We start from the raw sequence: 17915 nt of genomic DNA, 5'->3' as shown, positions 1-17915 counted from the left end.
AAGAATGGCTCCAGAACTGTGCTCATTTGTGTTGCCACATCTGAATCTCCACTCATTTACCAAGTGCGAAATATTTTTAACATGTAAAGGAGCAAATAAGACATTCTTCCAAATACATGTCCAGAAAAGGGGGAAAAAAAGCAAAACAACCAAACAAAAACACAACATATGGAAATATTAGTAATACTGTTTAATGCACTTCCGTGAGGAGTTTAGATATGATAGCACTCAATATGCCACAACTACTTGAATAAATTGTACCTTGAGGATTAAATCTGAGACAATGCGAAGGAATTTTTTGGAAACAGTCTGAACACGTGTTGGTTTTTCTTTGGTTAGCACACATTGAATTAAAACTTGCGGAAACCAGCTGGTAAGTACTCTCTTTCTGTTATAGATGAAGCCTCCAGTCCTGTTTCTTTCCAGCCCATAAAAACAATCTGAAAGGTTTTCTTTCCTGTCTTCATTTTATCCAAGATCTATGAAGGGTATTGAGTTCTATCACTGTTTTTACTGAAGGACTGGTGCAATGTAAAAACCACTTCAATTGCAGGCATTGGCATATCTTGTCTTTATTCAACCCTTAGTAACACAGTGTGACCTCTGCTGCAAGTCTCCCAAAGACAAGGGTGTATTACCAAGGATGTTCTAAATCATGCTCTGAAACTGATGGTAAAAAAAAAAAAAAGACTAGATCCATATTTCTTCACTGTTTTATGTTAACCACCTTGTTGCATATGACAGTAGGTTGACAGAAGTAAACTCCCAGTTGCACATACAGCTTCCTATGAGCAGAGAAACATGGAGTTTTGGCAAAAACTCAGCCTGGCGTCTCAGAGTAAGAATGGTGCAAGGCTCCTGGTGACCTCCATAGGAGTGACTCATCCTGGCTGTTTCTTTCCCTGAAGTAGCTGGGATCCAAGAACCAGGATTGTTCACACAACCCTCCAAGCTTTCGGTGCCTGTGACCATTTAGCTCATACTGAAGATACACTAGGCATGCATGTTGACTCTTGTTCTAAAACAAGGATTAACAGGAGCACAAGATAAACAGATACCATCCATCCACCTAGGGCACATTGTTCCCCCATCTCTGAAAAAATTTATATGATACCTGACTGGCAAGCAAAACAGCACCTATCTTTGAGAAGATTATCAAGAAACAACAAAAGGAGTTTAAATTTCCAAACTTTGCATAATAAAATTTTTATAGGCTTTTGGGGGAAAGGGTGACATTGCAGTTCCAGAAACATGGGGAGTGGCATATTGCCTGAAATAACTGTAAGAGGCAGCAGAACAAGAGTGAACTTTCAGCACCCAAGATTTATGTGTCAAAAATGCCTCAGCCGTTGTACATGTTTTATGAGAGTTAAAATAGAAAGTACAGTCCCTACGTCTCAGGTGGTGAATGAGCTATTCTTCTATAAGATTTAGCTCTTTGCAGGCTTTCCTGAAATTCCTTAAATCCCTGAAATTATGAGTGATTGTTCCTGAAGGATGTGAAGTCTATACCTGGACTTCAGACTGAGTTCATGTCATTGGCTATAATTGCAGTGGAATTTTTAGTGGCAGAGAGATCATAGGAAGCCATGGTGAAAAAGAAAAGAAAGAGGCAGTTGCATTTTGAAGCATAGTTGTTTAATAAACATCCTTAGCAATAAATAACCCTGGGAACCTCTTCAGCTATACTGTGCCAGTGTGGGTAAACCTGCATTTGCACATGGAGGATTGCCAGCATGGATGTTTGACTCACCAAATATTCATTATAAACTCTGTGATCTGCTGACAGTGCCAAGCCGAGAGGCAGAATTCAGGTTTTCTCCTGCTGAGAACGACTGTGCTCTGCAGGCAGTACCTGACTATTTGGGAAGGAAACTATGCAGCCGAGGAAGGTTGTCAGTGTTGACCAAAATAGGAATTCTTTACTTTTTTGAACTGCTAGTGTGCTTCCTTAGAAGGAGGTTTTTCAGTGGTTCTTGAAGATTTTTGAATTTTCATGTTTACAGTGGCTATCTCATTCTGTGATTCTATGATCTGCTTGCTGCTCATCTTTTGCAGCCAAATTCTTAAACACCCCTTATGCAATGCCTGTCACGAGCATGGTGCTCTGGCTACAAGCAGACAGCTTGACCATGCAGAGATTCATTTTTAGAGCAGGACTCCAGAAGCTGTTCTTTCAGGTGCGTGTGTGGTGTCAACCAGACAATATGCAGGCAAAAAACGAGAGAGCTCAATTAACTGTCTCCAGAGAGCCTAATGGACTCCACTGCACCTATCTGTGGCATGCTTCCCTACAGTTAAAGAAGAAATCTTTTCCACAGTTTTTTTTAAGTTTTCTGTAGAATTTTAGATCTGCAGATCATTATTTCCGATTGGATTTTAAGTTCTAAACAATGTTTGTTTTAGCTCTATTAAGATCTTTAGGACTTTTCCTTGGGACTTATTCCTGGAAAATGTGGAGGTCTGTTAACTAAAGGCATGGAGAATCATAGTTAAAAAATTATTGTGTTGCTGTTTCACCTGAGGGGCAGAGGTGGAGGGGGCAGAGGTTCACATAGCCTGTGACTTTCACAATTGTGGGTGACCCTTGCTCTAATTCATCCTAACCCTTGATGTTAGGATGAAATGTGGAGTATATTTCAAGAAGGATGGAAAGGCAGTTAATAAACAGCTTTTCTTTGTCCTTAATGTGGTACATAAAAAGAAAACAAGTTCAGACATCATCTTCTGGGTTCCCAGATGGAAGAGAAAAAACATTGCTACTTGATCTCCCTGATTCCCTGGGAACCCAAAGTCTTGTTTGGGTCAGTTCTGCAGCAAATGATGCTGCCCAGTAAGTGAATGCTCTTTTATTTCCTGATCTGCACATCAGGTTTCTTCATCGATGCTGTTTCAGACAGTAACAATTTTTAAACTGGCTTTAAAATGTGCTGTCATGCCTTCTTGTTTCTAGGAGCTGATCAGCAAAGGAAATACCTCAATTTGTCATCCATTCACTTCTGTATGCAGAGACAAACACGTGTGTGGTTTGAGGCCTTACCTGACTGCAACTCTAGGTGTGGAAAAAATGGAAGCTTTTCTTATATATAGAAGTATATGTTATCATTAGATTTAAGGGCCTATTAGCTTCCCTTAATATGCAAAGAGCAAACACCACCACTATCATTATGAATCACTATTCCTGATGAGTCTAATACTTTTTAGTGCCATTACAGCAGATGCTCACATATCTATCCTCTGTGGCCAAATCAATCTTCCCAGACACCTCATAAATATTCCAGTAAGAATACTGGATATTATAACAGCATCCCCTGGCCTTGACAGGAGAAGATAGAGCTGTTCCTTTGGGTCAGCTTTCCGGAATGCTTACCAGCAAAGCCTATGGGGACACCAGGTATAGATCCCTTGCTGAACTCTACTGTTACATGGGCAAATGTTCAGTGGCAGCCTATTTCCCTGTTGATAGCCTTCAGTTTAGTATTCTTCTCTTTGTAGCTATGTTACTTCTTTCAGCTTCATCCATCTTCAATAGTGTGAGCTCTGCTGTGGTCAATTATGAGCTTGTGGGGCTTGCATGGCCATTCCTATTTTCCAGTCTCTTCTATGGTCTTGTTCTATGCATACCACATCATGGAAAACTAGAAAAAAATTATTTCCAATAAACTTATGGGTTCCTGGCTTTAGTTCCTACCCTCCCTGTAATTATGCTGAATGCCTATTTGATCTCTTTTTTTTTTCTTTCTGGACTTGTATTTCCTTTTGTTTTACAGAGCTACAAGAGACAAGAAGACTTACAGGAGCTAAGAATTGAGACTTTTCTAGAAATTGGCCTAGGAAAGGTAGATGAAAGGAGGGCAGCCCCAGAACATTGTCAGGCTTTGTTGGTGAGGTTGGCAAAGGGTGGAGTAGGAAAAACCATAAAGTCATTTGCCTGGGGCTGGGCAGCAGCCCTGTTTGTGAGTCAAGCACTGCTCTTAAATCACAGTCTGCTCCTTCCTGTGAGTAGACAGAACTCTCTCTCAAATGCTTAAGGATAAAATAGATGGATGAAATGTTGCCTTTCAGATCAACTTTTGCTTTGTGTCTTCCATGTTCTTGTGTTTTTAAGTGTTTTTTCTTTTTCTTTTTTTCCAAAGGTGCTTGAAGCTTTATTTTGGGTGGTTTTTTTTGGCAGTTTGAATACAACTGAAATCTAGATAAATAAATATAATGAGATTCTGAAGCAGTTGAGTTATTCTTAGGATTTGCTCACGTTTACCTATAATTCAGTTTATAGAACATGTGTAAGGATTAACGCATATAAGGATTAACAGCCCAGAAGAAGTGTATATGTTGTGAGAGCACAGTATGCTTTAGGTCCCACAGCTGCTGCTAGGAGATTTCATCCCTTGATATCTCTTTCTCTGTGTTTTCCTTCAGTAGAAAGAGGGTCTTTGCTGGTGCTAGTACTTTCAGAAAGTAATCTTATCCAGTGTTCTCTTACAGCACGATAATACTGCACACATACAAGGTCATGACACTATATGCAGCAAAAAGCATTTGCTTCTTCTCTTTATCTAACTTTAATAATAAGAAACATAATTGGAAAAGCAGAGCATGAATCCAGAGCAGATCAGTTACTGCCCCATTTCACTCAGCATGTACCAGAACCTATACAATTGAAAAGTCCATCCAGTTTAAGATGCGGTGCAGCTGAATGAATGCACCACACACCCCACTCAGTGGATCTAACAAGGGCCACTGTTCCCAGTAACCTCAGTGAAATCCCCCTCTGTCACAGCCTTTGAATTTCTACTGCCCAATGACATTGCATTTAAGCAGAGAGTTTATTCACTGGAGTTCAAGTAATGATGAACCAACATTGAGTGCTATCAGGACAATGGTAATATTTTCATTTTGTTAAGCCAGGGTACACATCATTCACTGTACAGCTTTCTTGATTGTGTCACACCATAGTGACATGGTAGCCTGGCTGCAGAGAGGAGAAAATCCAATATGTTTCCATTTGCATGTGTCATACTGCAGTATACATTTCACTTCATCCCTGTCTTACTGCTAAGTAAAAAGCCTGACAAATTTTCCAGGGCCGGATGTCTTCTTTGGAACACAAATCCCTTCTTGTTCCTGTGTTTTCAAGTGTTTCTCTAGGATTGGATGGGCAATGTTGTAAGGAATGGTGGGACACTAAAACTCTAGTCAGGCAGGTTGCACTGCAAACAAGAGAGAGAATAAGACTCACCTTCAGGTGAAACTACGTCTGAATATCACACTTTCCATTCTTACACCAGACTTTTGAAATAGCATAATTATAACACTGTCATAATACCTTTTGTAAACATACCTAGTTAAAACCAGCCTTCATTAGAATTTCTTTCTGCCAATTACAAATGTTGTGGTTTGAAGGTAAGGAGTTTCCAATGGTTTTCTATCTGTTACTGCTTTAGACATCTGAAATAATTTTTTTATCCTGACAGTATGTAATCTTTATTGTTGCAATGCAATGCAATTTAGGAATACCTTTATTTTCCCAGTGACCTGAGAAAAAATTCACAGCTTCCAATTTGAATGTGTAGACTTTTTATGAGTTATGAAGAGACTATAATCCAAAAACTAGATCAAGAAAAGGCAGCATACCTAGTGGGGGGAAGAACTTCTAACAGGTGGCAGGAAAAAGAGCAGTGAGGAAGAGCAAGTAATAGTTTTGCCTTTCTCTTTGTGAGAAAGCTGTAGCCACCATCATATCCTTTCATTTTTTCTTGTTTTAGCTGTCCTGTTTCACTAGAAATAACAACGTTCTCTGAGCCAGGGAACAACTGTTTGCCATACCTTTTCTGCAGGTATGGCCTAACTTCAAAATTTTGCACTTGTGAATGCTGTGTAACCTCAGTGAGCGTTTATTAGAGCATAGAGCATAGGTATGCACCCAAACCACTATGTTACGTGGGCCTGAAGAATTTTACTCAGGAAGGAATAAGAGTCTACCACTCAGCAAGTTCCTGCAAGGTGTCACCTGTTAGCTGAGGCACAGATGGAAGCCTGTATCTTTTCAGAGGAGGGAATGAAGCCAGTATCTCTTATAAACTGGAGGAATACATTAACCACAGGGCATACATACCCAGCCTATATTTTCACTATCTCTCTGACAGAATGGCATGATTTATTGGTTTCTGAAAGAGAGGGTTTAGTCCAGTGTTCCTGGAGAAGGCTCACAGCAGTAGTCTTATAGCCCCTCTGCCAGGAGCTCTGCAAGGCTTTTTCCTGACTTGGGCTGTGCACACAAGAGTAATGGAGGCAGATTCTTGCCTGCCTGTAAGTATGTATGTGCAACTTCACGAAGTGTCAAAATTAAGGCTAACAAGCTCATAACTGCATATCTAGGGCTAGAGCAACTTTGTTGTAAAGATGGGAGAAACCTCCCATGGCGCCTCTAGTCAGCTTAGCAGACGTTTTAAGGATTTCACATTCAGACTGAACCATGCACAGTTATGTTAGCATGTTAGGCTTCTAAGTCTTACCCAAGTATCTTTATGAATGTAGAACAGGTGCTTTCTGTGATCCGCAACACAGAGCTAACTCCTCTCCAGAGGACCAATCTATGGTAGTGGTGAGGGTCAATAAACATGACTGAAATGTTTCAGGTGGCGTTACCAAGCAAAGGATAAAGCCACTTGAACTAAAGCCATTTGTCAGGACATCTGTTTCAAGAAAGCCAGCTGCCAATCATAAATAAGATGGAATTACAAATCAATGTATTTCTATTAATTTCTCAAGCAGGAGAGCTGAATTAAGACTTCTGGAAAGTAGTCTGTGGAAACTTTCCAGTTGCCATCAGTGTTATAAAATGGTGTACTCCAAGTTACAAAGCATAATTCAAACAAGTAAATACGGTCTCGTTTTACCTTATCTTTCTGAAGAAGCCCAAACCAAGCAAATGTATTTCACTAGACATGTAGCTAATTTCCTTGTATGTATGCAAGTAGCACCCCTCTCTCATTACCGAGGAAACCTTCTGACATCCTAAATCTTAGAGGCTAATTACTGCTGTCTACAAAAGCAGCTGACCATCTCTTCTTCAGTGAGTTTATGATGTATTTTCTTAGCAAGACATTAATATCATACTCAATTAAACAGTTTAAAATTTGCCAACAGTTTCCATAGGAAATCTACAGCAATGCTGTTAATAGATGTTTGTATTCACAGACAAACAGAAGAGATGGCATACACTATTCAGTATTTCTCATTAAAAGTCATCCTTATTTCTTTCTCCTTTTCCTAGCCTTCATTAAAATCTGCAATTCATAAAAAGGTGCAAAAAGTCTGAAAATAGCGTAAACCAACAACATGCTACTCACAAATTTCAAAACACTCTTGCCACTCAAAACCTCTTTAAATGGGGGCTATTCTAAGTCTTTAGTTTCTCAGTCTGTTGCTGATCTTAGTCCTACGTCTCTGTAATTATTTTTTTCTGAGCAGTGCTCCCACCCTGCAAATTAGAGTGTCTAGACCCTAGACAGGTGTAACACCAAATCTTGCAGGGCAAGATTCCTATTTCTGTGCAAAAGCACAGCTGTGTGTACTCCTCAGCAAATTACTGAGGTCAGTGGAATAAACTTCAGGTCCCCAGGGGCTTCCTGGGATCAGAGTAAGGCCCATGGCCTGCAAAGGAACTTTTCCATTCCAGCATACTGATGAGAAAAATAAGTTATATATTTATCAAATGTCCTCTCTAAATAGAGAATTTAATAAAAAACCAACAGTAACCATGTACTTATATTTTTAAATGGAGAGCCTGTGTGTAGTTTCATTTTTTTTTCATACAGTTACTCATAGCAAAATAACTTCTCCTAATAATGCTTACAACAGAACAGAGAAAGGCAAGCAGGAGGCTGTAAGTAATGGATGTCTAGGAAAGCTGTCTTAAAAACAAGTACACCTGTGAGGAACAATTGGCAGACTGTTGGGACTTTTATGGATAATTACATTGCACAGGCTTTCATAATGTCAGATGTAATATAATAAATAGGCTGCTCACTTTGGTGTTCCCTATAGTCAGCTAGAGCTATCTGGAAGACAACTCCTCATTTTTCTGGTTTGTGTGAAAATTATGTCTTTTTTTTTCAGAAGCTCTTTACTTAGCAGAACACCACACAGCCCAGCAGTTGCTCGTCACAGCTGTAATTAGATTATATCAAACCAGGAGTGTTGAATCACTTGTGCCTGCATTGCCTCATTCAGCTGTAACTCCTGAGCTCCTCCAAAGCCCTGAGCGTTCCACAGTGATGCCTACAGAGGAACGTGGTGGCAGTGGGAGGCAAGTGAGGATGAGTCATACCCTGGGAGGTGTTAAAACACACTGGTCAGCTCCTCTGTTTTCCAGGCTGCCCTCTCTAGTTGGAGGGGCTCTGCAGGTCGCAGGGAGCAATCAGCATCTGGTAAGACTGCACAGCTTATCTGTTATATGGAACCAGTTCAGTTCTGTTGGGATGTTGTTTTTTTGTTTGTTTAAGCAGTGCAAGGTATACCAATAACGAAGGTCCACGAGGAAATGCATGTGGAACTTTTTTGGCTTTGATCCTGCTCTGAGTACAGATATCTCATGAGCTCTTTCTGGAGATCATCAAGGGAAAAGAAGCCACAGTTTTTGAGCTTCCCTGAGCTAGGAAGTTTGTTGAAGAGGCAGATTGCAGGTCTGTGCTTCTTATTTTATGTTCTCCTGCATGCTCTAGGGATGGATATCAACAGTATAAGGGTGTTGCTTGTCAGTCTTGCACCCCACAGGGCTCTCCTCATCTGGAGGCTAAAGCGAAGCTCCTGGAGGGCTGCCTCTCCTTGCGCAGAATAAGGCATCCAGCTTCAGCTGGTGGTCTCTGGGGCACACAGTGTGTACCAATTCTGGAATTACTGGCCAGATGTGCACAAAAAATGAGAATTTTGGAGCAGAGGCTGGGGCAGATTTCCTCTATGTCTCCCTGCTTGCACAAGACAGCACTGGCAAAGTGACAAACTGCAGCTGTACCATCTTTTTCTCCCAGCTTCTCCACCACAGTCAAAATGATCACACCATGAGATGTAGGATCAGCTCTTTCCTGTCAAGCATCCATATCTTTTTAAAACGATTGTGCTATATTTGACGTATTAGAAATAACCTGGAAACTTGGAGTTTCTGTGTACTCCAAGTATGGAGTACTTACTGCTTTTACGGCTGTAGCTTGTAGCAAGTGTATTTTCTGGGCAGTGTGATGGAGAGAGTTCTGGGGAGGTTTTATTGGTTGTTTTTTCCCCTCGTAACTAAGCCTACAAGCCAAACCCCAGTGAATGGGGTAGATCTGCAAAAGGATAAAGCTCCCAGATTGCCAAGTATTTACTAGGATCTGAATCTTGCTGTAGGCATTTCTGTAGTCATCTTAGGAAGCAAGCAAAATAAATGCAGCCACCTTTCAGAGTCTGCTTTAGCAGCCAGTCTTTTTATGTTGTAATGACATGTGCATTTAATAAAGATATAGAGTGTTCTGAGGAAAGTAAATCTACACCCTTATCTTGGAGACATTCAGAATGAAGATTTCATTTAATTGTGGCTTACTGCTGAGCACAATTTACCAAAATGGCAGTAAACTGCTATTGAACTGTAACATCTAAAGATGTCTAAGTGCTTGGATAATTTGTGTTTTTTTTTTTTTCTTTTGGAAGATAGTAATAAACAGCTAAAAATAGGTAGGAAAGGTAACAGTGAGGCCTTGAAAGCAAAACAAGAAGCAGGCATGTATTCAGGGGCTCTATACAAGCATCAGCCCCCTAAGTGGTGTACCTTCACCACCCACCCTATTATTGTTTATTCCTTATGACTTTTGTGTTCACAGAGTCACAGTTACACAATGACCATTACAAATAAATAAGGTGATGCTCCTATAACCTACAGTGACACAATGCAGCACTACTGTTCCTTTTGCAAACCTGGAAGCTCTTCAAGGAATTTCCCATAGGTAAGGTACAGGCTTAGATTTCCTTAATTGGGGTTCACAGACTAACATCTTAAAAGTAGGACTTGACGCATCCTCCTCTTTGATCCTCCCCACCCTGCTCTACAGCCATAGGTAGAAAAATACTGCTGTAGTTGCTCTAGATCTATGTTCACAGCTGGATACTTTTAGTATTTCTTAGTACAATTAATGTTCCTTAGAGCAGTTCTTGGGTTCTGTATCCTATATTAGAGGCTCCAGAAGCTCACTTTGATCCTTGCCAATTAGTGGAGTGCCCCTGGGGAATAAGACTAAAGCCATTAATTTGCCTGAGATGAGGCCCCACAGTGTGGTTGTGCTAACTGGGTCATATGGGACCAACAGAATCATATTTTGCTTACTAAATGTCCCCAGTGGAGCATTCGGTTTAGCATGATTCAGAAAAGATTTAAGCTGATTGTGGTCCTGTTACTTGTATTAAGTATGAAAAGTAGATGAAACCCTCCACATTTAGGCCTATCAGAGTGGGTGTCACTTTGCAGGGCAAGGACAAGGACACATGGCATTCAAATGACAGAAAATCATCATCTTCCTGAGTGGAAAAAAAGTAGTAAAAGTGGGAGAAGATTCAAATAAACAACCAGGAGGGGAGTTAAGCAACAGCGTAGCAGTGGAAAGACTAGAAGAAACCAAAAGGAAGATGATGGATTCTGGATTCCTTATGGAAACAGAATTCTGGGTTTCATCCATGTGGGGGGAGATTTAACAACAAGGAGCTCAACAGACTCTGGGAGATCTTATCGCTATGAGGCCTCCGGAGTCTGGAGACAGGGCTAAAGTGTAAACAGAATACTCCTTTAGTATGCACAGCTAATGTGGTCACATCTGGGACAGTTAAGGAACCCTTTGTTTGTTATTTATGTTGTTGTGAAGAACTTAAGGACAATTAACCGTGAGTGGATTTACTGTTTACGAGTGAAGGATATATAAGATGTATGTAAAACATAATAAGAGACTTGCTATTCTGATGCCACACTGACTGAGAGAATTCTCTAACGGGATAAGCGCCGACACATCCAGACTCTTTATAACACTCTTGCTGTTCTGTTGTTGTTTGTCACAGAATCACAGAATTGTAGGGGCTGGAAGGGACCTCTGGAGATCATTGAGTCCGACCCCCCTGCAAAGCAGGCTCCCTAGACCAGGTTGCACGGGTAGGCATCCAGGCAGGTCTTGAACATCTCCAGAGAAGGAGAATCCACAACCTCCCTGGGCAGTCTGTTTCAGTGCTCTGTCACCCTCACTGTGAAGAAGTTCTTATGCACGTTTTTGTGGAATTTCCTGTGCTTCAGTTTGTGGCCATTGTCTTGATAGTTTTTGTTTGTTTCAGTGTATGTGTATTGCTATACCAATCCTTCCAACAAAGCAGAAAGCAGTGCTATCTCTGGAAACCTCTCGCTCCTTGAGTAGTGGTATGCAGCTGCCTTTAGGGCACAAGGACACTCAGATACCCAAGACATCCCTGGTCTGCAAGGCATCCCACTTTACTACATAATCTGAATATCATGATGTAGGGTATGATTTTTGCCTGTGCTGAGCAAGGAAAGTGCTAGTCATAACTGAAGCAGATTTTGTTAGGCCAAGTGATAGCTTCCTTCTCCTTGTAGTGGACAAATGAAGGATTCCCAGCAGACACCATTGCCCAAGGATGAAGCATTGGGAGCAGACATGCGATAGGCTGCAGTGCACAGCATCAATGCTGAGCTACTTGCTTAAGGTGACCAAGTAAATTAGCATCTGGGTAACATTTATCAAGGGTATTATGTTGAAGCCCAATCCCAGGACTGTGGATATTTCCTTATTACTAGAAAGTGTAATCTACCCCTAGGAGATAACAAAGTTCCTAGCTATTATTAATTTCAGATACATGCATTGTGAATATAGCACACTGGAAGTTATCTCATATTCATGTGCATTACATTGACTACGAAATACAAATTCTGTCTCTGAGATAACAAATATATATGTAAAATATACTAGTGTAGGGAGGGCTATTATAATATGAAATTTAGTTTAATCACAAAAGTTGAATGTTGTATGAACTTTCCAGGTAGTGAAATGGTGATTCTGGTGGGAAATGAACAAAAAACATAGCTGAGTTTTACTGTATTTAGGTGCTTGATGACTTCAGCTGTGTACACAGGCAGGTGAATAGTATGCTGCAGAAAAGAACTTGCTTTGTCATGAGAATCCCTCTTTTAACTCTCATCCAAAGACAGGTCTGCCTACCTTCCTCTGTATTTGCCAGTGGGTTCAAGGAAACACAACTGCAGCTTTCTTCTTCTTTCCTGTAGAAGCTCATTTTATGTTTGTTTCTCCACACATATTGAGTTGTTCATCTCTGCCACTTTTGTTAGTGAGGAGTGAATAAATGAAGTCAAATGAGCTGAATGAGTTGTCTGAAGAATGGTGTGAAATTTACTTGAAAGATTATTCAACAGTTGTTTGAGACAACAAAGAAAACTGAGAAAACTCAGTTGCATATTTATGGAGATTGTGACAGCAGCTTTCAGGTCTGTCCATGGCTCCTCTCCTATTCTGCAAATGTGCATGTGGGTAAGCTTGTGATTTTTTTTTTTTTTTTTTTTTTTTTTTTTTTTTTTTTTTTAGTGTGTATAGAAGGCAATGTAACAAGTTATTTTTACTGGAATGAATACAGACAACATACTTCTGAGAGATCTGTGCAGGTTTTTTTTTGTTTTTTTTTTTTTTTTTTTTTTTTTTTGCCAGGCAGCTATGCAGCCATCCGTTATGCTGGGGCTGTGCTGGCCCCAAGAAGACTGCTTCAGAACACAGGGGACAGATTTACAAATCCATTTTCGTAGTTTAATGTGCTTCTTTCTAAAATGAGTTTTTCTCTTAATTTACCCCCAGGGCTGGGACTTCAGATCTCACACCCGCTGCCACATTATAAAGTAAAATAATGCCCAGCCAAACTGCTGGTGCAATGAAAAGAAGTTATTCTACTCTGTTTCTTTGTTTATAACTTACTACATTTCTAGCGGAGATGAAAGTCGTTGGGCTTGCATCCTTGGAGAATAAAATCCTTCACAGGTTTGTGTCTGTTCAGAGCCAGATTTCACACTGCATTCACCAATGAGCTACATTTCTGACCAGAAGGGACTACCCCACAGGTGCCAGAGTAATCCCATCATCTGCCACTTACTCAGTCCTTAGCTGCCTGCAAACTCCCAGTGTTGTTAATTAATGCCATTTCTGGTTGTACTTTTCATAATGCAGACAGCAGCTCCCTGGGACTTCACTGAACCCATCAAGCATTTTACACAGATCCCAAACAACCATCATACAGTGACAGTGCTCAATCACTGCTGAGCTTGACAAGATCTGAGACAACAGCCTTGAGAGGAAGGGTTCATTATAGATTTGCAGCCTTGGTGAAACAGAGAAGAAAAACACTAGCAGTAGAGGAAAGCTTCTTTTAGCTAATAATGAAGGGCAGCATTGGCTATGCACTGTGAAAAGTGTCTGAAACCATCGATTCCATTTCAGAATACATGTTTAGTTAAACATAATTGCTCCCCTTTCTTACTTGATGTTTGCAAATGCCCGATGTTCTGAGACTGGCTTTGTATTGAAAGATACAGATATTTGAATTTTCATACCAGCTAACTGGAAGAGAATAAGGGCTGAAATCTTGGCCTATTGAGGTCAGTGGAGTTTTGCTGCTGACATTCGGTTGAGTCATTTTTTTCCCTCTGGGCACATTATATATTCAGCATGATGCATTAATCCCCCGATTTACATTTTTTTTTTTTTTAGTTGTCTGTGATTCAGAAAATATACTTATCACTCCGTGCCTTTAACCAAAAGCAAATAGTTTATGAACAACAGAAGCATATTCTTCCAAGATTTACAAAAAGAACAAAATAGCAAAACCAACATTTATCCATGAGTAATTTTGACCGGAAAAAAACATGATATGGAAAAAACAGAAAAACAAAACTCCTCATTTAGGGGATATACTAGAAAATTCCCCACTTTTCTTTAAATGTTAAAACAAAGCTTACTTTAACAGCAATAATATTTGCTGTTATTTATACATTACTTCTGAAAAAACTGACTTTCTACAGCAGATGTACATAAAAGATACATTAAGAAGTTCTAGTTCTGTATGGTTTTTTTTTCCTTGAGTCACCAATCATCTTCCAAACTTTGTTGATGTTATTAATAGTGGAGAAAACATGGTTTATGAATCCTACATCCTTCTGATTAGAGAATGTGGTGTTTTTTCCCAAAACACAGTGTAGTGTATGGCTTTTTCTTCCAATTTCAAGTTCTACAAAGATGCCACTTACTTTGAAGAGCCCTCTGATCCTTCCTACTCTCACTCTTCTGGCTCTCTTAATGCTTTGACTGCAGGGGGTAAGAGTTTTCTTCTATAACCCATTAAAATTATGTCCAATTAGAAGCCTTAAAAAGAAATCTGTCTGTTATCATTGCCTTTGAATATTAGTATATTTCTTCTTATGACTGATGTGTTGATTCTATAGCCCACTAGTTGAAGATCTTATTATGCACGTTTATCTTAAAAATTCTGTCGCTCTCCCATATTCCCCTGCATTTCCTGGAATCTGGAATAAGCACAGGTGTTAAAGTTCTGGGCAAAGATCAGTGATATCACGAGAATTATGTACATTATATACATGTATACTCAGGCACATATTGTCAAAAGAATGGTATCTTATTCTAGAGGTTTTGTCAAGGAAGAACGCACAGGGTGGTGGGGAAAGATGGCAGAGCCAACAGTGCCTAGGAAGGTCTGGAAGTGAAAAGCATGTGAAAATTACATTTTTTCTATTTTACTTTTTTTTTTTCTCTGCACTGTCTTAAACATTAAATTCCTTCCTTGAGGTGATTAGCATGAAGTCTTCAGTAAGTATTTTCACCAGCAGTAACACTTGTGGTCAAGAACTCAACCTCAAGATAAGTTTCCATACAGTAGTGAGTCATGCTTATCAGCTGAGTTCCAGTAGCATTGACCTCCATGCTCGCTGCCTGTGAGAAAAGTGCAATGTGTGCAATGCAAAAGAGGTTAGAGGTTTGTTGTCATTTCTATATGTTGTCGCTGGCTATCCTCTCACCTCATTGTTACCAAGCGTCTAGATATTTCTGCTCTTAGGGCAGCATGGCTTGTGTGAGCACTCCTTACCCATTCAACTGCAAAGTCAACCACTTTGTCTTAAACTGTCGGTGACCGCACCAACCGAAGGAAAACTGCTCATATGAGATATTCTTCTCACTTTGTTGTGGAATAGACAAAGTAAGCTTGAGTCATAATGTATCCTATCTTCAAGTGATTTTTGACTATTTATATGTCCACTACCAGAGCCTGTAAGTTATGACTGTACATTAATTTAGTTGAATCATTGCAAAACACTACATAAGACATTTATTACTTTTAGATTAACCAAAGAAAGATGAAATTATCTAAACTGAGGATGACTGCAATATCTCACACTCTAATTTAACTAGAAAATATTTTAAGATTTTTCAGTTTTGTACTCCATGGGAAGTGAGTTGTGAAAAAGAAATAAGGGAATTAACAGAGAATTTCCTTGCTCTGCTGTTCTGTCTTTGAAGGTACATCTCCATTGCAGAATGCAGTATGAAATTGGGTTAACAGAAGTGGTTCTTGGATACCAGAACTGTGGCAGCTAATAAAATGAAATTTTGCCATTTTATTGCTGGAAGCAGTGAAGACATCTTAAAACAGCACAGCTGGACGTAAAATCAGCACTTCTCCATCCTCTGAGGGAAAGGCATTGCACCATTACCTTTAAATTTCTAAGGAGGAACAAATAGGCAGAGTAGAATGGGCTATTTCACATGTGATTGTGGTATGTATAAAGTCAACCCATTTTCCAGTGTACAGATTGTTTTTGGCACCTCAGAACGCTGCTATCATTATGAAGATTTTCAGTTTGGTTGGGCTTTCGCAGTTCAATTGGCAAAAACTTCTTTGGTCCACAACAAAATTTGTATTACTTACACGTTTTCATAGTTTATGTAGATTTGCCTTTTTGAGTCATCTTCAGATCATCACCAAGTGAAAGAATTTTAAAGAGAATGTTACTAAATCATATTTACTTAGTCAGTTTAATTTTATTAGAACTCATTTCAAAAAATCTGCTTTTATTGCAGATATACAGGTATCAAACGCCAATCTTGAGGCATCTATATCTGTTGGTCTTAAGAAATCCTTTGATATCAGTAGAAATCAAGAGTACTACAGAGGACCACCTTCTGAAATCACAGGCATGGATGCCTATTGATTTTGACACTTACTGATAAGCACTGATATCTTTCAAATTGATTAGTTTCTTGATTAGTGTTGATATTGGTAGACATTGAGATTTATTGATAATGTGAATTTTTGATATGGAAAGGTAGCAATACTTAACCAATCTGGAACCTATTGTTCGGCACTGACATTGATGAATGTTGATGGGCATAGATACTTTTTGATTTCAATAGAGGACTATACCTGTAGGTTTCAGGGTAGTGAGACCCGTTGATATCAACTGACATTTATCAATTTAAACACCTTTCTAAAGCTTTCAATATAATTACCTAGTGATAGGTGTAGATGCCTTTTGATCTCAATAGGCATCTACATCCAGCAGTCTCAATATTTTTTTTATATCTGTAGATATCAGAGCTTATTATTAGTGAGACCTCTTGATACCAGTAAGCATCACAAACTATCAGTCTGGACACTTATTGACAGACACTGGTACTTACAGGTGTCAACTAATGTTGGTAGGCCTGGGTAACTGTATCTCAATTTTTACACCTACCTATAAATGTATGTATGTATCCATAGGTTATTACTACATTAATACCTATCAGTAAATGTTGATACCTTCTGATTTGAATATATATTTATATCCTTTGGTCTTAAGAAATATTTTTGTATGGCTAAAAATCAAGATATAGATAGGAAGATCTTTCAACATTGATAGACATCAGTGGTTATCAATTGCTGACTTCAGGTTAGTTAAAGAGAATTTTAGTGATCACTTTATAGTTTTCTAAGTGATAAAAGTAATACTATATGCTTCCCAGCTCAATATGGCTGCATATCATTATTTCCCCCAAATTCAGGACTTAACAATAAATTCTATGAAATAATGAAAGTTATTCTTAGAATAGCTTCTGTACACATGATTTTCCTGATAAGTATCAGTATAACTGTAAAAGATTAAACTATATAACATGTAAAAGTAATTGTAACGTAATTAACCACCGAATAATCCATTTCTTCTCTTCTGTAATACATGCATATAGGTAGACAGAACAATTAACAAGTTATAAAACAGTTCACATTGATTTGTACAGCTCTTGTTCAAAAAAAGTGCAAAATCCCAGATGGGCCAAAAATTAAATTTGCACTATGGCAAAAACATGAATTAACTTTGTTCCATTTTTTTTTAACCTGCTTTTTTTCAAAAGCCTGTAAATTAACTGCTATTTACAGTTCTAATACAGAGCAAAGCATTTGTTATCCACTTTGCTGTGCTACTCAGCTCTGCTATAGAAAATGTTAGTGCACTTTCACTAAAAAGCACTGAAGTATTAAAAAAACAGAAACAATTAGCTTTGATCTAAAATCCAGCACTTATATGTACAAGAAATATAACTTCAAACTTACTGATGCATTTTCTGTTCCTTTTATTTCTATTGAAATAAAAATAAAATCTCTTCATAGTAAACACTCATTAGTTTTCTTTCAACTGTGGTTTTTTTTTTTTCAGAAGTACCTTCATTTCTTGCTATTTTTGTCATGTTTGTTAAGTTTTGGATTTTCTGGGCTCTACTGACAGTGTTTCAGGGAAATAGTACTGAGATACAGTACTGTCTGTGTATCACTGCCTTAAA

The 17915-nt window shown here is 38.9% G+C and overlaps 1 long non-coding RNA gene across 1 annotated transcript; it reads left to right on the top strand.

Moving 5' to 3' along the window:
- On the top strand, nucleotides 8346-17470 carry LOC110396676. Its single transcript, XR_002437164.1, has 3 exons — nucleotides 8346-8432; nucleotides 9858-9980; nucleotides 15618-17470. It is a non-coding gene; the product is annotated as an uncharacterized LOC110396676 (long non-coding RNA).

Source organism: Numida meleagris, chromosome 3, assembly GCF_002078875.1.
Source record: "Numida meleagris isolate 19003 breed g44 Domestic line chromosome 3, NumMel1.0, whole genome shotgun sequence".
In the NCBI taxonomy this organism is placed as follows: Eukaryota; Metazoa; Chordata; class Aves; order Galliformes; family Numididae; genus Numida; species Numida meleagris.
The sequence above is the reverse complement of the archived record's forward strand: the minus strand, read 5'-3'. Positions and strand labels throughout refer to the sequence as shown.